Source organism: Astyanax mexicanus, chromosome 3 (genome assembly GCF_023375975.1).
Source record: "Astyanax mexicanus isolate ESR-SI-001 chromosome 3, AstMex3_surface, whole genome shotgun sequence".
NCBI lineage: Eukaryota > Metazoa > Chordata > Actinopteri > Characiformes > Acestrorhamphidae > Astyanax > Astyanax mexicanus.
The window spans coordinates 61,451,426-61,466,527 of NC_064410.1; the positions used below are offsets into that span (position 1 = coordinate 61,451,426).

Sequence of the window (15,102 nt, forward strand, 5' to 3'; positions counted from 1 at the left end):
AGGTTTCTAAATGTTTAAGTTGCTTGATGGCAAAAAAACTACATCATACATGTACCAATTACATTTCCATATCAACAGAGGTGCCCGAGCTCCTTCGATAGCTCAGTTGGTAGAGCGGAGGACTGTAGGTGTTAAAATTGTGATCCTTAGGTCGCTGGTTCAAATCCGGCTCGAAGGACTCATTTTTTTAAAACCCGTTGGGGCAAAGCAGTGTGCCAAATACTTCACTTGCGATAAAGCTCGTGGTCGTCGTCAGCTAAAACAGGACTTCCCTGACCGGGAATCGAACCCGGGCCGCGGCGGTGAGAGCGCCGAATCCTAGCCACTAGACCACCAGGGAAACAAGCTTATGAACTGACTGTCGAAAAACTTTTTGAAGCTCAGAATGGCTGACCTACCCATGCTGCGTACATGCAAGCAGGCATGGAGTAAAAGGAAGGTCCAACACCTAATTGCGACACAGGCAAAAAGCCTCAGTTTCTTTTTGTTTCAACACTGTTCTAGACCACAGTATGTGGCCCATCTTTCTGGAGGTGAACTATTGTGGAGCTGTGAAAAAAATGAGCTGCCCAAGGCACTCTACTGCCACTGATTCCTTAGTTGATAGTTGTGACAGACAAAGAATTGTGTGCATTCTTCAGAATTTGGATTAAAACTAGGTTTCTAAATGTTTAAGTTGCTTGATGGCAAAAAAACTACATCATACATGTACCAATTACATTTCCATATCAACAGAGGTGCCCGAGCTCCTTCGATAGCTCAGTTGGTAGAGCGGAGGACTGTAGGTGTTAAAATTGTGATCCTTAGGTCGCTGGTTCAAATCCGGCTCGAAGGACTCATTTTTTTAAAACCCGTTGGGGCAAAGCAGTGTGCCAAATACTTCACTTGCGATAAAGCTCGTGGTCGTCGTCAGCTAAAACAGGACTTCCCTGACCGGGAATCGAACCCGGGCCGCGGCGGTGAGAGCGCCGAATCCTAGCCACTAGACCACCAGGGAAACAAGCTTATGAACTGACTGTCGAAAAACTTTTTGAAGCTCAGAATGGCTGACCTACCCATGCTGCGTACATGCAAGCAGGCATGGAGTAAAAGGAAGGTCCAACACCTAATTGCGACACAGGCAAAAAGCCTCAGTTTCTTTTTGTTTCAACACTGTTCTAGACCACAGTATGTGGCCCATCTTTCTGGAGGTGAACTATTGTGGAGCTGTGAAAAAAATGAGCTGCCCAAGGCACTCTACTGCCACTGATTCCTTAGTTGATAGTTGTGACAGACAAAGAATTGTGTGCATTCTTCAGAATTTGGATTAAAACTAGGTTTCTAAATGTTTAAGTTGCTTGATGGCAAAAAAAACTACATCATACATGTACCAATTACATTTCCATATCAACAGAGGTGCCCGAGCTCCTTCGATAGCTCAGTTGGTAGAGCGGAGGACTGTAGGTGTTAAAATTGTCATCCTTAGGTCGCTGGTTCAAATCCGGCTCGAAGGACTCCTTTTTTTAAAACCCGTTGGGGCAAAGCAGTGTGCCAAATACTTCACTTGCGATAAAGCTCGTGGTCGTCGTCAGCTAAAACAGGACTTCCCTGACCGGGAATCGAACCCGGGCCGCGGCGGTGAGAGCGCCGAATCCAAGCCACTAGACCACCAGGGAAACAAGCTGATGAACTGACTGTCGAAAAACTTTTTGAAGCTCAGAATGGCTGACCTACCCATGCTGCGTACATGCAAGCAGGCATGGAGTAAAAGGAAGGTCCAACACCTAATTGCGACACAGGCAAAAAGCCTCAGTTTCTTTTTGTTTCAACACTGTTCTAGACCACAGTATGTGGCCCATCTTTCTGGAGGTGAACTATTGTGGAGCTGTGAAAAAAATGAGCTGCCCAAGGCACTCTACTGCCACTGATTCCTTAGTTGATAGTTGGACAGACAAAGAATTGTGTGCATTCTTCAGAATTTGGATTAAAACTAGGTTTCTAAATGTTTAAGTTGCTTGATGGCAAAAAAACTACATCATACATGTACCAATTACATTTCCATATCAACAGAGGTCCCCGAGCCCCTTTGATAGCTCAGTTGATAGAGCGGAGGACTGTAGGTGTTAAAATTGTCATCCTTAGGTCGCTGGTTCAAATCCGGCTCGAAGGACTCCTTTTTTTTAAATCCGTTGTGGCAAAGCAGTGTGCCAAATACTTCACTTGCGATAAAGCTCGTGGTCGTCGTCAGCTAAAACAGGACTTCCCTGACCGGGAATCGAACCCGGGCCGCGGCGGTGAGAGCGCCGAATCCTAGCCACTAGACCACCAGGGAAACAAGCTGATGAACTGACTGTCGAAAAACTTTTTGAAGCTCAGAATGGCTGACCTACCCATGCGGCGTACATGCAAGCAGGCATGGAGTAAAAGGAAGGTCCAACACCTAATTGCGACACAGGCAAAAAGCCTCAGTTTCTTTTTGTTTCAACACTGTTCTTGACCACAGTATGTGGCCCATCTTTCTGGAGGTGAACTATTGTGGAGCTGTGAAAAAAATGAGCTGCCCAAGGCACTCTACTGCCACTGATTCCTTAGTTGATAGTTGTGACAGACAAAGATTTGTGTGCATTCTTCAGAATTTGGATTAAAACCAGGTGTCTAAATGTTTAAGTTGCTTGATGGCAAAAAAACTACATCATACATGTACCAATTACATTTCCATATCAACAGAGGTGCCCAAGCTCCTTCGATAGCTCATTTGGTAGAGCGGAGGACTGTAGGTGTTAAAATTGTCATCCTTAGGTCGCTGGTTCAAATCCGGCTCGAAGGACTCCTTTTTTTTAAATCCATTGTGGCAAAGCAGTGTGCCAAATACTTCACTTGCGATAAAGCTCGTGGTCGTCGTCAGCTAAAACAGGACTTCCCTGACCGGGAATCGAACCCGGGCCGCGGCGGTGAGAGCGCCGAATCCTAGCCACTAGACCACCAGGGAAACAAGCTGATGAACTGACTGTCGAAAAACTTTTTGAAGCTCAGAATGGCTGACCTACCCATGCTGCGTACATGCAAGCAGGCATGGAGTAAAAGGAAGGTCCAACACCTAAATGCGACACGGGCAAAAAGCCTCAGTTTCTTTTTGTTTCAACACTGTTCTAGACCACAGTATGTGGCCCATCTTTCTGGAGGTGAACTATTGTGGAGCTGTGAAAAAAATGAGCTGCCCAAGGCACTCTACTGCCACTGATTCCTTAGTTGATAGTTGTGACAGACAAAGAATTGTGTGCATTCTTCAGAATTTGGATTAAAACCAGGTTTCTAAATGTTTAAGTTGCTTGATGGCAAAAAAACTACATCATACATGTACCAATTACGTTTCCATATCAACAGAGGTGCCCTAGCTACTTCGATAGCTCAGTTGGTAGAGCGGAGGACTGTAGGTGTTAAAATTGTCATCCTTAGGTCGCTGGTTCAAATCCGGCTCGAAGGACTCATTTTTTTAAAACCCGTTGGGGCAAAGCAGTGTGCCAAATACTTCACTTGCGATAAAGCTCGTGGTCGTCGTCAGCTAAAACAGGACTTCCCTGACCGGGAATCGAACCCGGGCCGCGGCGGTGAGAGCGCCGAATCCTAGCCACTAGACCACCAGGGAAACAAGCTGATGAACTGACTGTCGAAAAACTTTTTGAAGCTCAGAATGGCTGACCTACCCATGCTGCGTACATGCAAGCAGGCATGGAGTAAAAGGAAGGTCCAACACCTAATTGCGACACAGGCAAAAAGCCTCAGTTTCTTTTTGTTTCAACACTGTTCTAGACCACAGTATGTGGCCCATCTTTCTGGAGGTGAACTATTGTGGAGCTGTGAAAAAAATGAGCTGCCCAAGGCACTCTACTGCCACTGATTCCTTAGTTGATAGTTGTGACAGACAAAGAATTGTGTGCATTCTTCAGAATTTGGATTAAAACCAGGTTTCTAAATGTTTAAGTTGCTTGATGGCAAAAAAACTACATCATACATGTACCAATTACGTTTCCATATCAACAGAGGTGCCCAAGCTACTTCGATAGCTCAGTTGGTAGAGCGGAGGACTGTAGGTGTTAAAATTGTCATCCTTAGGTCGCTGGTTCAAATCCGGCTCGAAGGACTCCTTTTTTTAAAACCCGTTGGGGCAAAGCAGTGTGCCAAATACTTCACTTGCGATAAAGCTCGTGGTCGTCGTCAGCTAAAACAGGACTTCCCTGACCGGGAATCGAACCCGGGCCGCGGCGGTGAGAGCGCCGAATCCTAGCCACTAGACCACCAGGGAAACAAGCTTATGAACTGACTGTCGAAAAACTTTTTGAAGCTCAGAATGGCTGACCTACCCATGCTGCGTACATGCAAGCAGGCATGGAGTAAAAGGAAGGTCCAACACCTAATTGCGACACAGGCAAAAAGCCTCAGTTTCTTTTTGTTTCAACACTGTTCTAGACCACAGTATGTGGCCCATCTTTCTGGAGGTGAACTATTGTGGAGCTGTGAAAAAAATGAGCTGCCCAAGGCACTCTACTGCCACTGATTCCTTAGTTGATAGTTGTGACAGACAAAGAATTGTGTGCATTCTTCAGAATTTGGATTAAAACTAGGTTTCTAAATGTTTAAGTTGCTTGATGGCAAAAAAACTACATCATACATGTACCAATTACATTTCCATATCAACAGAGGTGCCCGAGCTCCTTCGATAGCTCAGTTGGTAGAGCGGAGGACTGTAGGTGTTAAAATTGTGATCCTTAGGTCGCTGGTTCAAATCCGGCTCGAAGGACTCATTTTTTTAAAACCCGTTGGGGCAAAGCAGTGTGCCAAATACTTCACTTGCGATAAAGCTCGTGGTCGTCGTCAGCTAAAACAGGACTTCCCTGACCGGGAATCGAACCCGGGCCGCGGCGGTGAGAGCGCCGAATCCTAGCCACTAGACCACCAGGGAAACAAGCTTATGAACTGACTGTCGAAAAACTTTTTGAAGCTCAGAATGGCTGACCTACCCATGCTGCGTACATGCAAGCAGGCATGGAGTAAAAGGAAGGTCCAACACCTAATTGCGACACAGGCAAAAAGCCTCAGTTTCTTTTTGTTTCAACACTGTTCTAGACCACAGTATGTGGCCCATCTTTCTGGAGGTGAACTATTGTGGAGCTGTGAAAAAAATGAGCTGCCCAAGGCACTCTACTGCCACTGATTCCTTAGTTGATAGTTGTGACAGACAAAGAATTGTGTGCATTCTTCAGAATTTGGATTAAAACTAGGTTTCTAAATGTTTAAGTTGCTTGATGGCAAAAAAACTACATCATACATGTACCAATTACATTTCCATATCAACAGAGGTGCCCGAGCTCCTTCGATAGCTCAGTTGGTAGAGCGGAGGACTGTAGGTGTTAAAATTGTCATCCTTAGGTCGCTGGTTCAAATCCGGCTCGAAGGACTCCTTTTTTTAAAACCCGTTGGGGCAAAGCAGTGTGCCAAATACTTCACTTGCGATAAAGCTCGTGGTCGTCGTCAGCTAAAACAGGACTTCCCTGACCGGGAATCGAACCCGGGCCGCGGCGGTGAGAGCGCCGAATCCTAGCCACTAGACCACCAGGGAAACAAGCTGATGAACTGACTGTCGAAAAACTTTTTGAAGCTCAGAATGGCTGACCTACCCATGCTGCGTACATGCAAGCAGGCATGGAGTAAAAGGAAGGTCCAACACCTAATTGCGACACAGGCAAAAAGCCTCAGTTTCTTTTTGTTTCAACACTGTTCTAGACCACAGTATGTGGCCCATCTTTCTGGAGGTGAACTATTGTGGAGCTGTGAAAAAAATGAGCTGCCCAAGGCACTCTACTGCCACTGATTCCTTAGTTGATAGTTGGACAGACAAAGAATTGTGTGCATTCTTCAGAATTTGGATTAAAACTAGGTTTCTAAATGTTTAAGTTGCTTGATGGCAAAAAAACTACATCATACATGTACCAATTACATTTCCATATCAACAGAGGTCCCCGAGCCCCTTTGATAGCTCAGTTGGTAGAGCGGAGGACTGTAGGTGTTAAAATTGTCATCCTTAGGTCGCTGGTTCAAATCCGGCTCGAAGGACTCCTTTTTTTTAAATCCGTTGTGGCAAAGCAGTGTGCCAAATACTTCACTTGCGATAAAGCTCGTGGTCGTCGTCAGCTAAAACAGGACTTCCCTGACCGGGAATCGAACCCGGGCCGCGGCGGTGAGAGCGCCGAATCCTAGCCACTAGACCACCAGGGAAACAAGCTGATGAACTGACTGTCGAAAAACTTTTTGAAGCTCAGAATGGCTGACCTACCCATGCGGCGTACATGCAAGCAGGCATGGAGTAAAAGGAAGGTCCAACACCTAATTGCGACACAGGCAAAAAGCCTCAGTTTCTTTTTGTTTCAACACTGTTCTTGACCACAGTATGTGGCCCATCTTTCTGGAGGTGAACTATTGTGGAGCTGTGAAAAAAATGAGCTGCCCAAGGCACTCTACTGCCACTGATTCCTTAGTTGATAGTTGTGACAGACAAAGATTTGTGTGCATTCTTCAGAATTTGGATTAAAACCAGGTGTCTAAATGTTTAAGTTGCTTGATGGCAAAAAAACTACATCATACATGTACCAATTACATTTCCATATCAACAGAGGTGCCCAAGCTCCTTCGATAGCTCATTTGGTAGAGCGGAGGACTGTAGGTGTTAAAATTGTCATCCTTAGGTCGCTGGTTCAAATCCGGCTCGAAGGACTCCTTTTTTTTAAATCCATTGTGGCAAAGCAGTGTGCCAAATACTTCACTTGCGATAAAGCTCGTGGTCGTCGTCAGCTAAAACAGGACTTCCCTGACCGGGAATCGAACCCGGGCCGCGGCGGTGAGAGCGCCGAATCCTAGCCACTAGACCACCAGTGAAACAAGCTGATGAACTGACTGTCGAAAAACTTTTTGAAGCTCAGAATGGCTGACCTACCCATGCTGCGTACATGCAAGCAGGCATGGAGTAAAAGGAAGGTCCAACACCTAAATGCGACACGGGCAAAAAGCCTCAGTTTCTTTTTGTTTCAACACTGTTCTAGACCACAGTATGTGGCCCATCTTTCTGGAGGTGAACTATTGTGGAGCTGTGAAAAAAATGAGCTGCCCAAGGCACTCTACTGCCACTGATTCCTTAGTTGATAGTTGTGACAGACAAAGAATTGTGTGCATTCTTCAGAATTTGGATTAAAACCAGGTTTCTAAATGTTTAAGTTGCTTGATGGCAAAAAAAACTACATCATACATGTACCAATTACGTTTCCATATCAACAGAGGTGCCCAAGCTCCTTCGATAGCTCAGTTGGTAGAGCGGAGGACTGTAGGTGTTAAAATTGTCATCCTTAGGTCGCTGGTTCAAATCCGGCTCGAAGGACTCCTTTTTTTAAAACCCGTTGGGGCAAAGCAGTGTGCCAAATACTTCACTTGCGATAAAGCTCGTGGTCGTCGTCAGCTAAAACAAGACTTCCCTGACAGGGAATCGAACCCGGGCCGCGGCGGTGAGAGCGCCGAATCCTAGCCACTAGACCACCAGGGAAACAAGCTGATGAACTGACTGTCGAAAAACTTTTTGAAGCTCAGAATGGCTGACCTACCCATGCTGCGTACATGCAAGCAGGCATGGAGTAAAAGGAAATTCCAACACCTTATTGCGACACAGGCAAAAAGCCTCAATTTCTTTTTGTTTCAACACTGTTCTAGACCACAGTATGTGGCCCATCTTTCTGGAGGTGAACTATTGTGGAGCTGTGAAAAAAATGAGCTGCCCAAGGCACTCTACTGCCACTGATTCCTTAGTTGATAGTTGTGACAGACAAAGATTTGTGTGCATTCTTCAGAATTTGGATTAAAACCAGGTGTCTAAATGTTTAAGTTGCTTGATGGCAAAAAAACTACATCATACATGTACCAATTACATTTCCATATCAACAGAGGTGCCCAAGCTCCTTCGATAGCTCAGTTGGTAGAGCGGAGGACTGTAGGTGTTAAAATTGTCATCCTTAGGTCGCTGGTTCAAATCCGGCTCGAAGGACTCCTTTTTTTGAAACCCGTTGTGGCAAAGCAGTGTGCCAAACACTTCACTTGCGATAAAGCTCGTGGTCGTCGTCAGCTAAAACAGGACTTCCCTGACCGGGAATCGAACCCGGGCCGCGGCGGTGAGAGCGCCGAATCCTAGCCACTAGACCACCAGGGAAACAAGCTGATGAACTGACTGGCGAAAAACTTTTTGAAGCTCAGAATGGCTGACCTACCCATGCTGCGTACATGCAAGCAGGCATGGAGTAAAAGGAAGGTCCAACACCTAAATGCGACACAGGCAAAAAGCCTCAGTTTCTTTTTGTTTCAACACTGTTCTAGACCACAGTATGTGGCCCATCTTTCTGGAGGTGAACTATTGTGGAGCTGTGAAAAAATGAGCTGCCCAAGGCACTCTACTGCCACTGATTCCTTAGTTGATAGTTGTGACAGACAAAGAATTGTGTGCATTCTTCAGAATTTGGATTAAAACCAGGTTTCTAAATGTTTAAGTTGCTTGATGGCAAAAAAAAAACTACATCATACATGTACCAATTAAGTTTCCATATCAACAGAGGTGCCCAAGCTACTTCGATAGCTCAGTTGGTAGAGCGGAGGACTGTAGGTGTTAAAATTGTCATCCTTAGGTCGCTGGTTCAAATCCGGCTCGAAGGACTCCTTTTTTTAAAACCCGTTGGGGCAAAGCAGTGTGCCAAATACTTCACTTGCGATAAAGCTCGTGGTCGTCGTCAGCTAAAACAGGACTTCCCTGACCGGGAATCGAACCCGGGCCGCGGCGGTGAGAGCGCCGAATCCTAGCCACTAGACCACCAGGGAAACAAGCTTATGAACTGACTGTCGAAAAACTTTTTGAAGCTTAGAATGGCTGACCTACCCATGCTGCGTACATGCAAGCAGGCATGGAGTAAAAAGAAGGTCCAACACCTAATTGCGACACAGGCAAAAAGCCTCAGTTTCTTTTTGTTTCAACACTGTTCTAGACCACAGTATGTGGCCCATCTTTCTGGAGGTGAACTATTGTGGAGCTGTGAAAAAAATGAGCTGCCCAAGGCACTCTACTGCCACTGATTCCTTAGTTGATAGTTGTGACAGACAAAGAATTGTGTGCATTCTTCAGAATTTGGATTAAAACCAGGTTTCTAAATGTTTAAGTTGCTTGATGGCAAAAAAAAACTACATCATACATGTACCAATTAAGTTTCCATATCAACAGAGGTGCCCAAGCTACTTCGATAGCTCAGTTGGTAGAGCGGAGGACTGTAGGTGTTAAAATTGTCATCCTTAGGTCGCTGGTTCAAATCCGGCTCGAAGGACTCCTTTTTTTAAAACCCGTTGGGGCAAAGCAGTGTGCCAAATACTTCACTTGCGATAAAGCTCGTGGTCGTCGTCAGCTAAAACAGGACTTCCCTGACCGGGAATCGAACCCGGGCCGCGGCGGTGAGAGCGCCGAATCCTAGCCACTAGACCACCAGGGAAACAAGCTGATGAACTGACTGTCGAAAAACTTTTTGAAGCTCAGAATGGCTGACCTACCCATGCTGCGTACATGCAAGCAGGCATGGAGTAAAAGGAAGGTCCAACACCTAATTGCGACACAGGCAAAAAGCCTCAGTTTCTTTTTGTTTCAACACTGTTCTAGACCACAGTATGTGGCCCATCTTTCTGGAGGTGAACTATTGTGGAGCTGTGAAAAAAATGAGCTGCCCAAGGCACTCTACTGCCACTGATTCCTTAGTTGATAGTTGTGACAGACAAAGAATTGTGTGCATTCTTCAGAATTTGGATTAAAACTAGGTTTCTAAATGTTTAAGTTGCTTGATGGCAAAAAAACTACATCATACATGTACCAATTACATTTCCATATCAACAGAGGTGCCCGAGCTCCTTCGATAGCTCAGTTGGTAGAGCGGAGGACTGTAGGTGTTAAAATTGTCATCCTTAGGTCGCTGGTTCAAATCCGGCTCGAAGGACTCATTTTTTAAAAACCCGTTGGGGCAAAGCAGTGTGCCAAATACTTCACTTGCGATAAAGCTCGTGGTCGTCGTCAGCTAAAACAGGACTTCCCTGACCGGGAATCGAACCCGGGCCGCGGCGGTGAGAGCGCCGAATCCTAGCCACTAGACCACCAGGGAAACAAGCTGATGAACTGACTGTCGAAAAACTTTTTGAAGCTCACAATGGCTGACCTACCCATGCTGCGTACATGCAAGCAGGCATGGAGTAAAAGGAAGGTCCAACACCTAATTGCGACACAGGCAAAAAGCCTCAGTTTCTTTTTGTTTCAACACTGTTCTAGACCACAGTATGTGGCCCATCTTTCTGGAGGTGAACTATTGTGGAGCTGTGAAAAAAATGAGCTGCCCAAGGCATTCTACTGCCACTGATTCCTTAGTTGATAGTTGTGACAGACAAAGAATTGTGTGCATTCTTCAGAATTTGGATTAAAACTAGGTTTCTAAATGTTTAAGTTGCTTGATGGCAAAAAAACTACATCATACATGTACCAATTACATTTCCATATCAAGAGAGGTGCCCGAGCTCCTTCGATAGCTCAGTTGGTAGAGCGGAGGACTGTAGGTGTTAAAATTGTCATCCTTAGGTCGCTGGTTCAAATCCGGCTCGAAGGACTCCTTTTTTTAAAATCCGTTGTGGCAAAGCAGTGTGCCAAATACTTCACTTGCGATAAAGCTCGTGGTCGTCATCAGCTAAAACAGGACTTCCCTGACCGGGAATCGAACCCGGGCCGCGGCGGTGAGAGCGCCGAATCCTAGCCACTAGACCACCAGGGAAACAAGATGATGAACTGACTGTCGAAAAACTTTTTGAAGCTCAGAATGGCTGACCTACCCATGCTGCGTACATGCAAGCAGGCATGGAGTAAAAGGAAATTCCAACACCTAATTGCGACACAGGCAAAAAGCCTCAATTTCTTTTTGTTTCAACACTGTTCTTGACCACAGTATGTGGCCCATCTTTCTGGAGGTGAACTATTGTGGAGCTGTGAAAAAAATGAGCTGCCCAAGGCACTCTACTGCCACTGATTCCTTAGTTGATAGTTGTGACAGACAAAGATTTGTGTGCATTCTTCAGAATTTGGATTAAAACCAGGTGTCTAAATGTTTAAGTTGCTTGATGGCAAAAAAACTACATCATACATGTACCAATTACATTTCCATATCAACAGAGGTGCCCAAGCTCCTTCGATAGCTCAGTTGGTAGAGCGGAGGACTGTAGGTGTTAAAATTGTCATCCTTAGGTCGCTGGTTCAAATCCGGCTCGAAGGACTCCTTATTTTGAAACCCGTTGTGGCAAAGCAGTGTGCCAAACACTTCACTTGCGATAAAGCTCGTGGTCGTCGTCAGCTAAAACAGGACTTCCCTGACCGGGAATCGAACCCGGGCCGCGGCGGTGAGAGCGCCGAATCCTAGCCACTAGACCACCAGGGAAACAAGCTGATGAACTGACTGTCGAAAAACTTTTTGAAGCTCAGAATGACTGACCTACCCATGCTGCGTACATGCAAGCAGGCATGGAGTAAAAGGAAGGTCCAACACCTAATTGCGACACAGGCAAAAAGCCTCAGTTTCTTTTTGTTTCAACACTGTTCTAGACCACAGTATGTGGCCCATCTTTCTGGAGGTGAACTATTGTGGAGCTGTGAAAAAAATGAGCTGCCCAAGGCACTCTACTGCCACTGATTCCTTAGTTGATAGTTGTGACAGACAAAGATTTGTGTGCATTCTTCAGAATTTGGATTAAAACCAGGTGTCTAAATGTTTAAGTTGCTTGATGGCAAAAAAACTACATCATACATGTACAAATTACATTTCCATATCAACAGAGGTGACCAAGCTCCTTCGATAGCTCAGTTGGTAGAGCGGAGGACTGTAGGTGTTAAAATTGTCATCCTTAGGTCGCTGGTTCAAATCCGGCTCGAAGGACTCCTTTTTTTGAAACCCGTTGTGGCAAAGCAGTGTGCCAAACACTTCACTTGCGATAAAGCTCGTGGTCGTCATCAGCTAAAACAGGACTTCCCTGACCGGGAATCGAACCCGGGCCGCGGCGGTGAGAGCGCCGAATCCTAGCCACTAGACCACCAGGGAAACAAGCTGATGAACTGACTGTCGAAAAACTTTTTGAAGCTCAGAATGGCTGACCTACCCATGCTGCGTACATGCAAGCAGGCATGGAGTAAAAGGAAGGTCCAACACCTAAATGCGACACAGGCAAAAAGCCTCAGTTTCTTTTTGTTTCAACACTGTTCTAGACCACAGTATGTGGCCCATCTTTCTGGAGGTGAACTATTGTGGAGCTGTGAAAAAAATGAGCTGCCCAAGGCACTCTACTGCCACTGATTCCTTAGTTGATAGTTGTGACAGACAAAGAATTGTGTGCATTCTTGAGAATTTGGATTAAAACCAGGTTTCTAAATGTTTAAGTTGCTTGATGGCAAAAAAAACTACATCATACATGTACCAATTAAGTTTCCATATCAACAGAGGTGCCCAAGCTCCTTCGATAGCTCAGTTGGTAGAGCGGAGGACTGTAGGTGTTAAAATTGTCATCCTTAGGTCGCTGGTTCAAATCCGGCTCGAAGGACTCCTTTTTTTAAAACCCGTTGGGGCAAAGCAGTGTGCCAAATACTTCACTTGCGATAAAGCTCGTGGTCGTCGTCAGCTAAAACAGGACTTCCCTGACCGGGAATCGAACCCGGGCCGCGGCGGTGAGAGCGCCGAATCCTAGCCACTAGACCACCAGGGAAACAAGCTGATGAACTGACTGTCGAAAAACTTTTTGAAGCTCAGAATGGCTGACCTACCCATGCTGCGTACATGCAAGCAGGCATGGAGTAAAAGGAAGGTCCAACACCTAATTGCGACACAGGCAAAAAGCCTCAGTTTCTTTTTGTTTCAACACTGTTCTAGACCACAGTATGTGGCCCATCTTTCTGGAGGTGAACTATTGTGGAGCTGTGAAAAAAATGAGCTGCCCAAGGCACTCTACTGCCACTGATTCCTTAGTTGATAGTTGTGACAGACAAAGAATTGTGTGCATTCTTCAGAATTTGGATTAAAACTAGGTTTCTAAATGTTTAAGTTGCTTGATGGCAAAAAAACTACATCATACATGTACCAATTACATTTCCATATCAACAGAGGTGCCCGAGCTCCTTCGATAGCTCAGTTGGTAGAGCGGAAGACTGTAGGTGTTAAAATTGTCATCCTTAGGTCGCTGGTTCAAATCCGGCTCGAAGGACTCCTTTTTTTAAAACCCGTTGGGGCACAGCAGTGTGCCAAATACTTCACTTGCGATAAAGCTCGTGGTCGTCGTCAGCTAAAACAGGACTTCCCTGACCGGGAATCGAACCCGGGCCGCGGCGGTGAGAGCGCCGAATCCTAGCCACTAGACCACCAGGGAAACAAGCTGATGAACTGACTGTCGAAAAACTTTTTGAAGCTCAGAATGGCTGACCTACCCATGCTGCGTACATGCAAGCAGGCATGGAGTAAAAGGAAGGTCCAACACCTAATTGCGACACAGGCAAAAAGCCTCAGTTTCTTTTTGTTTCAACACTGTTCTAGACCACAGTATGTGGCCCATCTTTCTGGAGGTGAACTATTGTGGAGCTGTGAAAAAAATGAGCTGCCCAAGGCACTCTACTGCCACTGATTCCTTAGTTGATAGTTGTGACAGACAAAGAATTGTGTGCATTCTTCAGAATTTGGATTAAAACCAGGTTTCTAAATGTTTAAGTTGCTTGATGGCAAAAAAAAACTACATCATACATGTACCAATTACATTTCCATATCAACAGAGGTGCCCAAGCTCCTTCGATAGCTCAGTTGGTAGAGCGGAGGACTGTAGGTGTTAAAATTGTCATCCTTAGGTCGCTGGTTCAAATCCGGCTCGAAGGACTCCTTTTTTTAAAACCCGTTGGGGCAAAGCAGTGTGCCAAATACTTCACTTGCGATAAAGCTCGTGGTCGTCGTCAGCTAAAACAGGACTTCCCTGACCGGGAATCGAACCCGGGCTGCGGCGGTGAGAGCGCCGAATCCTAGCCACTAGACCACCAGGGAAACAAGCTGATGAACTGACTGTCGAAAAACTTTTTGAAGCTCAGAATGGCTGACCTACCCATGCTGCGTACATGCAAGCAGGCATGGAGTAAAAGGAAGGTCCAACACCTAATTGCGACACAGGCAAAAAGCCTCAGTTTCTTTTTGTTTCAACACTGTTCTAGACCACAGTATGTGGCCCATCTTTCTGGAGGTGAACTATTGTGGAGCTGTGAAAAAAATGAGCTGCCCAAGGCACTCTACTGCCACTGATTCCTTAGTTGATAGTTGTGACAGACAAAGAATTGTGTGCATTCTTCAGAATTTGGATTAAAACCAGGTTTCTAAAGGTGCTTGCACACTGCACGCGGTAGGTGCGGCGCGGTACGCTGACCCCCATAGGATTCAATAGTGTCTAGAGCGGTAGAGCGGTGCGTCGCTGCCGCGGAGCAGAGCGGAAAGCGGCGCGTTTCCCCGCCCATAACCACGCCTCCACCGCGCTACCGCTTACCGCGGGCAAAGTTCAACATGGTTCAACTTTGACCTCGCGGCAAGCGGTACCTCGGCAGAAAACGCATGACGTGAACTCACGCGACTAGAGAGAAACTGTAGTCCAAACAACAATAAACGTGCGCGAGAGACTAATAATAGCGATTAGTGAATCCCCTCAGCTGTACATCACTTCCCTACACTCATATAGAGATAACAGGAGGAAGAGAAGAATCAGAGCTTTGTTCTGAGGCTGGGAAACATATACAGATCCACAGAGGCTGTAGAGACTCAAAACTACAAAACACCGCTCACAGAGGTGATGGGTTTTAGAAAACTCCGCCTATTATCAGCAGGAGACGCTTGGCGTCAGCAGCAGCGCAACGCACCCGCAACTGACCAGCGTAGAGCAGAGCGGCAGCACAGCGGAATGCCGCGCGGCATACCGCGTTCAGTGTGCAAGCACCTTAAATGTTTAAGTTGCTTGATG

At 46.1% G+C, this 15,102-nt stretch overlaps 1 long non-coding RNA gene and 44 other non-coding genes across 45 annotated transcripts in view; 22 read left to right on the forward strand and 23 right to left on the reverse strand.

Annotated features, from left to right (window-relative positions):
- Positions 1-15,102, reverse strand: part of LOC125799400 (uncharacterized) — a 199,720-nt gene that overhangs the window by 145,957 nt on the left and 38,661 nt on the right. The window lies entirely within an intron of this gene.
- On the forward strand, positions 92-178 carry trnay-gua (transfer RNA tyrosine (anticodon GUA)). Its single transcript is given in 2 exon segments — positions 92-128; positions 143-178. It is a non-coding gene; the product is annotated as a tRNA-Tyr (tRNA).
- trnae-cuc (transfer RNA glutamic acid (anticodon CUC)) lies at positions 269-340 on the reverse strand. Its single transcript has one exon. It is a non-coding gene; the product is annotated as a tRNA-Glu (tRNA).
- On the forward strand, positions 749-835 carry trnay-gua (transfer RNA tyrosine (anticodon GUA)). Its single transcript is given in 2 exon segments — positions 749-785; positions 800-835. It is a non-coding gene; the product is annotated as a tRNA-Tyr (tRNA).
- trnae-cuc (transfer RNA glutamic acid (anticodon CUC)) lies at positions 926-997 on the reverse strand. Its single transcript has one exon. It is a non-coding gene; the product is annotated as a tRNA-Glu (tRNA).
- trnay-gua (transfer RNA tyrosine (anticodon GUA)) lies at positions 1,407-1,493 on the forward strand. Its single transcript is given in 2 exon segments — positions 1,407-1,443; positions 1,458-1,493. It is a non-coding gene; the product is annotated as a tRNA-Tyr (tRNA).
- Positions 1,584-1,655, reverse strand: trnae-cuc (transfer RNA glutamic acid (anticodon CUC)). Its single transcript has one exon. It is a non-coding gene; the product is annotated as a tRNA-Glu (tRNA).
- trnay-gua (transfer RNA tyrosine (anticodon GUA)) lies at positions 2,063-2,149 on the forward strand. Its single transcript is given in 2 exon segments — positions 2,063-2,099; positions 2,114-2,149. It is a non-coding gene; the product is annotated as a tRNA-Tyr (tRNA).
- trnae-cuc (transfer RNA glutamic acid (anticodon CUC)) lies at positions 2,240-2,311 on the reverse strand. The gene has a single exon. It is a non-coding gene; the product is annotated as a tRNA-Glu (tRNA).
- On the forward strand, positions 2,720-2,806 carry trnay-gua (transfer RNA tyrosine (anticodon GUA)). Its single transcript is given in 2 exon segments — positions 2,720-2,756; positions 2,771-2,806. It is a non-coding gene; the product is annotated as a tRNA-Tyr (tRNA).
- Positions 2,897-2,968, reverse strand: trnae-cuc (transfer RNA glutamic acid (anticodon CUC)). Its single transcript has one exon. It is a non-coding gene; the product is annotated as a tRNA-Glu (tRNA).
- On the forward strand, positions 3,377-3,463 carry trnay-gua (transfer RNA tyrosine (anticodon GUA)). The gene is given in 2 exon segments: positions 3,377-3,413; positions 3,428-3,463. It is a non-coding gene; the product is annotated as a tRNA-Tyr (tRNA).
- Positions 3,554-3,625, reverse strand: trnae-cuc (transfer RNA glutamic acid (anticodon CUC)). The gene has a single exon. It is a non-coding gene; the product is annotated as a tRNA-Glu (tRNA).
- On the forward strand, positions 4,034-4,120 carry trnay-gua (transfer RNA tyrosine (anticodon GUA)). The gene is given in 2 exon segments: positions 4,034-4,070; positions 4,085-4,120. It is a non-coding gene; the product is annotated as a tRNA-Tyr (tRNA).
- On the reverse strand, positions 4,211-4,282 carry trnae-cuc (transfer RNA glutamic acid (anticodon CUC)). Its single transcript has one exon. It is a non-coding gene; the product is annotated as a tRNA-Glu (tRNA).
- Positions 4,691-4,777, forward strand: trnay-gua (transfer RNA tyrosine (anticodon GUA)). The gene is given in 2 exon segments: positions 4,691-4,727; positions 4,742-4,777. It is a non-coding gene; the product is annotated as a tRNA-Tyr (tRNA).
- On the reverse strand, positions 4,868-4,939 carry trnae-cuc (transfer RNA glutamic acid (anticodon CUC)). Its single transcript has one exon. It is a non-coding gene; the product is annotated as a tRNA-Glu (tRNA).
- trnay-gua (transfer RNA tyrosine (anticodon GUA)) lies at positions 5,348-5,434 on the forward strand. The gene is given in 2 exon segments: positions 5,348-5,384; positions 5,399-5,434. It is a non-coding gene; the product is annotated as a tRNA-Tyr (tRNA).
- On the reverse strand, positions 5,525-5,596 carry trnae-cuc (transfer RNA glutamic acid (anticodon CUC)). Its single transcript has one exon. It is a non-coding gene; the product is annotated as a tRNA-Glu (tRNA).
- Positions 6,004-6,090, forward strand: trnay-gua (transfer RNA tyrosine (anticodon GUA)). Its single transcript is given in 2 exon segments — positions 6,004-6,040; positions 6,055-6,090. It is a non-coding gene; the product is annotated as a tRNA-Tyr (tRNA).
- On the reverse strand, positions 6,181-6,252 carry trnae-cuc (transfer RNA glutamic acid (anticodon CUC)). Its single transcript has one exon. It is a non-coding gene; the product is annotated as a tRNA-Glu (tRNA).
- Positions 6,661-6,747, forward strand: trnay-gua (transfer RNA tyrosine (anticodon GUA)). The gene is given in 2 exon segments: positions 6,661-6,697; positions 6,712-6,747. It is a non-coding gene; the product is annotated as a tRNA-Tyr (tRNA).
- trnae-cuc (transfer RNA glutamic acid (anticodon CUC)) lies at positions 6,838-6,909 on the reverse strand. Its single transcript has one exon. It is a non-coding gene; the product is annotated as a tRNA-Glu (tRNA).
- On the forward strand, positions 7,319-7,405 carry trnay-gua (transfer RNA tyrosine (anticodon GUA)). Its single transcript is given in 2 exon segments — positions 7,319-7,355; positions 7,370-7,405. It is a non-coding gene; the product is annotated as a tRNA-Tyr (tRNA).
- On the reverse strand, positions 7,496-7,567 carry trnae-cuc (transfer RNA glutamic acid (anticodon CUC)). Its single transcript has one exon. It is a non-coding gene; the product is annotated as a tRNA-Glu (tRNA).
- Positions 7,976-8,062, forward strand: trnay-gua (transfer RNA tyrosine (anticodon GUA)). Its single transcript is given in 2 exon segments — positions 7,976-8,012; positions 8,027-8,062. It is a non-coding gene; the product is annotated as a tRNA-Tyr (tRNA).
- trnae-cuc (transfer RNA glutamic acid (anticodon CUC)) lies at positions 8,153-8,224 on the reverse strand. The gene has a single exon. It is a non-coding gene; the product is annotated as a tRNA-Glu (tRNA).
- Positions 8,635-8,721, forward strand: trnay-gua (transfer RNA tyrosine (anticodon GUA)). Its single transcript is given in 2 exon segments — positions 8,635-8,671; positions 8,686-8,721. It is a non-coding gene; the product is annotated as a tRNA-Tyr (tRNA).
- trnae-cuc (transfer RNA glutamic acid (anticodon CUC)) lies at positions 8,812-8,883 on the reverse strand. The gene has a single exon. It is a non-coding gene; the product is annotated as a tRNA-Glu (tRNA).
- trnay-gua (transfer RNA tyrosine (anticodon GUA)) lies at positions 9,294-9,380 on the forward strand. Its single transcript is given in 2 exon segments — positions 9,294-9,330; positions 9,345-9,380. It is a non-coding gene; the product is annotated as a tRNA-Tyr (tRNA).
- On the reverse strand, positions 9,471-9,542 carry trnae-cuc (transfer RNA glutamic acid (anticodon CUC)). Its single transcript has one exon. It is a non-coding gene; the product is annotated as a tRNA-Glu (tRNA).
- On the forward strand, positions 9,951-10,037 carry trnay-gua (transfer RNA tyrosine (anticodon GUA)). Its single transcript is given in 2 exon segments — positions 9,951-9,987; positions 10,002-10,037. It is a non-coding gene; the product is annotated as a tRNA-Tyr (tRNA).
- On the reverse strand, positions 10,128-10,199 carry trnae-cuc (transfer RNA glutamic acid (anticodon CUC)). Its single transcript has one exon. It is a non-coding gene; the product is annotated as a tRNA-Glu (tRNA).
- Positions 10,608-10,694, forward strand: trnay-gua (transfer RNA tyrosine (anticodon GUA)). The gene is given in 2 exon segments: positions 10,608-10,644; positions 10,659-10,694. It is a non-coding gene; the product is annotated as a tRNA-Tyr (tRNA).
- trnae-cuc (transfer RNA glutamic acid (anticodon CUC)) lies at positions 10,785-10,856 on the reverse strand. Its single transcript has one exon. It is a non-coding gene; the product is annotated as a tRNA-Glu (tRNA).
- trnay-gua (transfer RNA tyrosine (anticodon GUA)) lies at positions 11,265-11,351 on the forward strand. Its single transcript is given in 2 exon segments — positions 11,265-11,301; positions 11,316-11,351. It is a non-coding gene; the product is annotated as a tRNA-Tyr (tRNA).
- trnae-cuc (transfer RNA glutamic acid (anticodon CUC)) lies at positions 11,442-11,513 on the reverse strand. The gene has a single exon. It is a non-coding gene; the product is annotated as a tRNA-Glu (tRNA).
- Positions 11,922-12,008, forward strand: trnay-gua (transfer RNA tyrosine (anticodon GUA)). The gene is given in 2 exon segments: positions 11,922-11,958; positions 11,973-12,008. It is a non-coding gene; the product is annotated as a tRNA-Tyr (tRNA).
- trnae-cuc (transfer RNA glutamic acid (anticodon CUC)) lies at positions 12,099-12,170 on the reverse strand. The gene has a single exon. It is a non-coding gene; the product is annotated as a tRNA-Glu (tRNA).
- Positions 12,580-12,666, forward strand: trnay-gua (transfer RNA tyrosine (anticodon GUA)). The gene is given in 2 exon segments: positions 12,580-12,616; positions 12,631-12,666. It is a non-coding gene; the product is annotated as a tRNA-Tyr (tRNA).
- Positions 12,757-12,828, reverse strand: trnae-cuc (transfer RNA glutamic acid (anticodon CUC)). Its single transcript has one exon. It is a non-coding gene; the product is annotated as a tRNA-Glu (tRNA).
- trnay-gua (transfer RNA tyrosine (anticodon GUA)) lies at positions 13,237-13,323 on the forward strand. The gene is given in 2 exon segments: positions 13,237-13,273; positions 13,288-13,323. It is a non-coding gene; the product is annotated as a tRNA-Tyr (tRNA).
- Positions 13,414-13,485, reverse strand: trnae-cuc (transfer RNA glutamic acid (anticodon CUC)). Its single transcript has one exon. It is a non-coding gene; the product is annotated as a tRNA-Glu (tRNA).
- Positions 13,896-13,982, forward strand: trnay-gua (transfer RNA tyrosine (anticodon GUA)). The gene is given in 2 exon segments: positions 13,896-13,932; positions 13,947-13,982. It is a non-coding gene; the product is annotated as a tRNA-Tyr (tRNA).
- trnae-cuc (transfer RNA glutamic acid (anticodon CUC)) lies at positions 14,073-14,144 on the reverse strand. The gene has a single exon. It is a non-coding gene; the product is annotated as a tRNA-Glu (tRNA).